The sequence below is a fragment of the Manis javanica genome, chromosome 4 (genome assembly GCF_040802235.1).
Source record: "Manis javanica isolate MJ-LG chromosome 4, MJ_LKY, whole genome shotgun sequence".
Lineage (NCBI taxonomy): Eukaryota > Metazoa > Chordata > Mammalia > Pholidota > Manidae > Manis > Manis javanica.
In genome coordinates, this window is record NC_133159.1 from 72,530,183 (window position 1) to 72,537,033 (window position 6,851).

Sequence of the window (6,851 nt, forward strand, 5' to 3'; positions counted from 1 at the left end):
TAACCAACACAAGAAATGCAAATTAAAACAAAAAACTCCCACTTTTTAAAAAAGCAAATGGCAAAGATTTTCAGAGAAAGTATAACATTCAGTGTTGATGAGGGTAGTGTGAAGTTGGTACTTTTATATCATCTGGAGGATTGTAAATAGGTATAGAGGGAAATTTGCCAAAACAGATTCAGACCATTAAATATACTATATTTCTTAATATATAGTGATTTTGATTCTGGAAATATATCCTAAGGAAATAATAATCAGATTTGCCCATGAAAATGTATATTTGAAGATGATCATTGCAAATATATATTATTGTATTTCTAAATAAACAAAATGGTATGTCCATATAATGTAATATTATCTAACAATGAAAACAATATTTTCAAGGATATTTCCCAACATGGAAAAAAATTGTTCAAATATTTACAGTGGAGAAACAGGATTAGAAACTACATACAATGCATGGGGGTGTGTATAGTTACTATATTATGTATCCTAGAATAAAGACTAAAGAGAAATATACCAAAATATTAATAGAAGCACAAAAATGATTTCTGGATGTTGAAATTATCGATGATGATTTAAATTTTATCTTTTATTTTTTATTTTTCTATTTCTGTTTTTTACAATAAATATGAATTATTTACATAAATCAGAAAAGAACTAATAAAAGTTTCAAGATTGAGGGAAATAGTTGGATTGGACTCCTGAGAAGCATGTGGATGGTCTGGAATAACTAAAATGAAGAATATGCTAGGGAATAAGCAAAAGGATATAATAAATGGATTAAAGTGAGTTTGTATAGCTGGGGAAAGGAAGATCCATAAATGAACTGGACTCTAGGAAAACCAAATATGTAGTGAAATACATACACACTTGTATAGTCATGTCGGGGGAAAATTCTGCTTTCAAATGTGATGTTGCTAGTTTGTTTTAGAAAACCTCCCTATGATTTTTCCTCCATAACATCCTAAGCAAGCTGGAGCACTTTACTGGAATGGTCTTCCAGAAAGTGTATAATTAATATTTAAAATTATAAAATAACAGGTTTACATGCCTCTACACAGAAATGAATTTAGTCGTTTTAATATTCAGTGCTTCTCATACCAATTTTCTACTAACTAGAAATTAATTTTTCAAAGTCATGTAGTGTAAGGGGAAAGGTTATTGTTTTGCTAATGTAAAGGATAAGATGGATGAAGTAGACTGCAGGGAATGCAGAGGTGAAATCATTGCACAGCAACTGTAAATATTTGCTTGCATACCTATGGTCTCTTTTTTAGATGGTGACAAAGAGGCTGAGGTAAGGGAAAAAATTTAGATTTCAATTTCAAATTTAAGGCAGATTATGATATATACTTTCCCTGTAAACACATACAAATAATAGTTTCCATTTGGAAGTATTAAAGGACCAAATAAGATGTCTTGCTTCTCTCACGTTTCATTCTATCTTTGTTCTTTCATAATAAGGTTTATTTCCCCCATTTATAATCAGCACTGTCATTTCCCAACAGTTTATGTCGGTGTTTGGTATATTTTACTGACAAGAGTATTCATACAAAACACTGCAGACTTTAACAGAGAACCTGATTTATAGAAAGCAGCAATGCAATAGCATCAGCACAAGTCAGACAAGAACTGGTTGTGGATGGTCATCTGCCTGTGATGGTGCACAAGAATTTTGATATGTACTAATGATTCTCTATTAGCACTATCAGTTAAAACTCTTTCCATCTTACTGATTGCATTACAAGATTTAATATGGAACATTTATATTTCATCTTTTATAACAATTTCAAAGTGAATAAAGCCCCCACACTTTTTCAAAAAAGGGAAAATGAATGGTAAGACTATTGTCTGAGGTGAAGAAGTGGAAGAAAGGTTTCCATATTTTGGAAAAAGATTCTTGCAACAATAGTGGAAATATTATGAAAGATCATAAAAGTATCGGTTTTTCCAGGGAAGAGGAGGAAAAGATGATTTGCTCCAGGCCAGTCTCTGAAATTAATAAGGAAGGAACAAATGCCTACAGATCCTGTCACATGATTGCAAGTCCTGGCATACATTAGAAAGTGGATATCCATTTCTGCCAAAGTAAAACTCTTATCAAAGTTTGATTAGTCCCATAAGGGGTAAAAAAGCATTGTGAATATTTTAGCATGTATATAAAGTTCAACCAATGATATTCAAAATTATTATGATGATGCCAAGATTGCTTGGATTCTGCACAGAGGATATCTAAGGGGCAGGTGGATGCTTATTTTCAGGTATTTTCATTGCTGTAAAGACTTTGAGGAGCAAAGTGAAGCAGAAGCATGAAGACAGGGAAGGAGTTGATATTACCAAGCATTTCCATAATGGACACAATTCTAGGTGCTTTAACACATCTTATTATAATCTTCTCAACCACCCAATGAAAAGACATTATTATATTCACTTTATAAGTAAAAAAACTGAGGCTCTGAAGGGTTAGTTTACTTCAAGGTCACACAGCTAATAAATGGTAGAGCTGTATGGAACCCTGGCCCAGCTCCATCAACTTTAAAAGGCCGTGCTCTTTGGAACCGAGTGATACTCAAATTTCAGTGTGCATATAAGTCATGAGTTGCTTTTTACAATTACAGATTCCTGAGTCAAATGCCTAAAGATTCTGACTGAGTATGTCTGAGGTGGGGCATAGGAATTTGCATTTTAAACAAGTCTTACAAGTGACTGTGGTGCACAGAGATTAGTGATCACATGTTAACATGTCAGCCGATTCTTGATTTAGTTACCAAACACAATACCTATTGATTGTCTGTGAAATCTCTTAATGAGTAAGTACTCTTGTTTATATGTACCTGAGCAGAATAATTGTGGCTGAATTAAAATTCCATGTTTTAATATTGATTGCATGATGAATAACTAAAGAGTTGCATGGCTACCATGTATCAGACAATATTCTAAGACCTCAGGTTATGAAAAAAATGGCATTATTACTACTCATAAGAAGCTTATAACCTGCTAGGGACAGAATCAAGTAAAAAAAAACTGGTATAGAAATTAATAAAAATGGCAAGAATAACCAACTGGTGATACAGAGTGGTTGAGGAACAAAGGGGATAGTACACAATTCTATTGAGAGTTGAGTGAAAACATGCATAGCTCAAGTCTTTAAAAATGAATAGGTATTTGCCAAGTAGACAGTTCAAGCCAATGCAGGTGGAGGGGTCAGCATGGACAATATCATGTAGGTACAAAAGGCCCTGGCACTACGATCAGGGACCTGCAGTTGGAATGGCTAAAATGTAGAGATGAGGCTGAAAAGATTACATAAAAGCATCTCATATAAGCATCTTTTAAGAATTTGGACTTCACCTAATTTTCTTCTCTATCCATTAGACTAGAGCAATTTAAAGAAATCTTTTTTTTTTTTTTTTTTTTTTTTTGAGAGGGCATCTCTCATATTTATTGATCAAATGGTTGTTAACAACAATAAAATTCAGTATAGGGGGGTCAATGCTCAATGTACAATCATTAATCCATCTCAAGCCTAATTCTCGTCAGTCTCCAATCTTCTGAAGCATAACGAACAAGTTCTTACATGGTGAACGAATTCTTACAGAGTGAATAAATTCTTACATGGTGAACAGTACAAGGGCATTCATCACAGAAACTTTCGGTTTTGATCATGCAATATGACCTATAAACCATCAGGTCAAATATGAATATTCATTTGATTTTTGTACTTGATTTATATGTTGATCCCACATTTCTCCTATTATTATTATTATTTTTATTTTTAATAAAATGCTGAAGTGGTAGGTAGATGCAAGATAAAGGTAGAAAACATAGTTTAGTGCTGTAAGAAGGCAAATGTAGATGATCAGATGATCAGGTGTGTGCCTATGGACTAAGTATTAATCCAGGCTAGACAAGGGCAGCAAGACATCCACGGATGCAGAAGATTTCTCTCAAAGCAGGGGGGGTGAGGTTCTGAGCCTCACCTCTGTTGATCCCCAAATTCTCACCTGATGGCCCCCCTGCGACTGTGCCTGTCTTAGGTTGTTCCTCCCTTGAGGAATCTTACCCGTCTCTGGCTAACCAGTCATCTTCCGGGGCCATACAGGGAAATGTAAAGTTGGTAAGTGAGAGAGAAGCCATATTGTTTGCAAAGGTTAGCTTTTTACTTCTTTGCAGATTTATGCCCTGTGGCTTCTATGCCCAGCACTTGTCTCGAGGTATCTTTACCACCTGGAGGAATTATGATACTCGGTAAATTCGATATGAGGCACGAATTCTATTTAAGGGTTGTAATTAGGAAGGAAGAAGAAAAGCTATAGATGTAGCATATGAAGGAAACTTGGGAGGATTGATTATTTCTTTGACATATCTTCTTGTATAGTACCTTAAGTATGTATAGGTTTTAAACTACTAACTAATTTGCACACACATATTAACATAATAGGAATACGGTGACATAAACAAAGCAAATCTATAATTACCAGCCATCTCCAGTGAAGCCAAGAAAACCATTTAGGCACCCTAGGCATTTGTGAAAATTTATCTATGATATGATGGATATTTTCCAACTGTACTTGAACCATCAGACAAATTAAAGCAGCCCATTTCTGGGATCTGTTCACATCCCATATGTTCTTTTAACCATAGATAGTCTATAGTCATGAGATTTTGGGGTGCTACAACTTGCACCCCTCCCAACTCCTGGTTGAGTTCCAACAGTACAGATCCAGTCAAATTCGTTGTCTCACTGTATGCACATGCCAGCCTAGACATCTCCCTCCTCCTTCTTATGGCAAGTCCAGGAGACGGTGGGCTGGATGCAGCCACAACCGCAGCATCGTCCGGATCCCTGTGGAGGCTTTTTGATGATCATCCCCCGGCACGAGTCCTCCAGAGAGTGCTGATGCCGGAAGCTCCTCCTCATATCGTATCTTAGTTCATTTTCTGGGTATCCAAGCTAGGCCTTGATCTTCTGCGTAGAAACAAACAGACCCTTTGCCCACACTTTGACATGCCCTCTATACCACTGTGCAGAACTCATTGGAGGTCAGCACACAGTAACTGCTTTTTTTTTTTTTTTTTTTTTTTAATTAAGAGAAAGGAATATTATCAGAAAAGAGTACCTCCATAGCTGATCATCTGACACCCTTTAAGTGATCAACATTAAGGATATTTAAAGCATGCGTTGATCTTTGATTTACCAATAGTTTTATCCTGTTAAGGAGTAATCCCCCTTTTCTTTCTTTCTTTCTTTTTTTTTTTTTAAATTTTTAATCTACACTTACCTGAAGAATACTATGTTTACTATGCTCTCCCCTATATCAGGTCCCCCCTAACAACCACATTACGGTTACTGTCCATCAGCTTAGCAAAATGTGGTAGAGTCACTACTTGTCCTCTCTGTGTTGTGCAGCCCACCCTCCCCTTTCTCCCTCCCCCCCATGCATGCTAATCTTAATACCCCCCTTCTTCTTCCCCCCCCTTATCCCTCCCTGCCCACCCATCCTCCCCAGTTCCTTTCCCTTTGGTACCTGTTAGTCCATTTTTGGGTTCTGTAATTCTGCTGCTGTTTTGTTCCTTCAGTTTTTCCTTTGTTCCTATACTCCTCAGATGAGTGAAATCATTTGGTATTTCTCTTTCTCCGCTTGGCTTATTTCACTGAGCATAATACTCTCCAGCTCCATCCATGTTGCTGCAAATGGTTGGATTTTTCCACTTCTTATGGCTGAGTAGTATTCCATTGTGTATATGTACCACATCTTCTTTATCCATTCATCTACAGATGGACATTTAGGTTGCTTCCAATTCTTGGCTATTGTAAATAGTGCTGCGATAAACATAGGAGTGCATCTGTCTTTCTCAAACTTGATTGCTGCGTTCTTAGGGTAAATTCCTAGGAGTGGAATTCCTGGGTCAAATGGTAGGTCTGTTTTGAGCATTTTGATGCACCTCCATACTGCTTTCCACAATGGTTGAACTAATTTACATTCCCACCAGCAGTGTAGGAGGGTTCCCCTTTCTCCACAGCCTCGCCAACATTTGTTGTTGTTTGTCTTTTGGATGGCAGCTATCCTTACTGGTGTGAGGTGATACCTCATTGTAGTTTTAATTTGCATTTCTCTGATAATTAGCGATGTGGAGCATCTTTTCATGTGTCTCTTGGCCATCTGTATTTCTTTTTTGGAGAACTGTCTGTTCAGTTCCTCTGCCCATTTTTTAATTATTTGTTTTTTGTTTTTTTATTTGTTTATTTGTTTATTTGTTATTTGTTTTTTGTTTGTTGAGGCGTGTGAGCTCTTTATATATTCTGGACGTCAAGCCTTTATCAGATCTGTCATTTTCAAATATATTCTCCCATACTGTAGGGTTCCTTTTTGTTCTATTGATGGTATCTTTCGCTGTACAGAAGCTTTTCAGCTTAATGTAGTCCCACTTGCTCATTTTTGCTGTTGTTTTCCTTGCCCGGGGAGATATGTTCAAGAAGAGATCACTCATGTTTATGTCTAAGAGGTTTTTGCCTATGTTTTTTTCCAAGAGTTTAATGGTTTCGTGACTTACATTCAGGTCTTTGATCCATTTTGAGTTTACCTTTGTATATGGGGTTAGACAATGGTCCAGTTTCATTCTCCTACATGTAGCTGTCCAGTTTTGCCAGCACCATCTGTTGAAGAGACTGTCATTTTGCCATTGTATGTCCATGGCTCCTTTATCAAATATTAATTGACCATATATGTTTGGGTTAATTTCTGGGGTCTCTAATCTGTTCCACTGGTCTGTGGCTCTGTTCTTGTGCCAGTACCAAATTGTCTTGATTACTATGGCTTTGTAGTAGAGCTTGAAGTTGGGGAGTG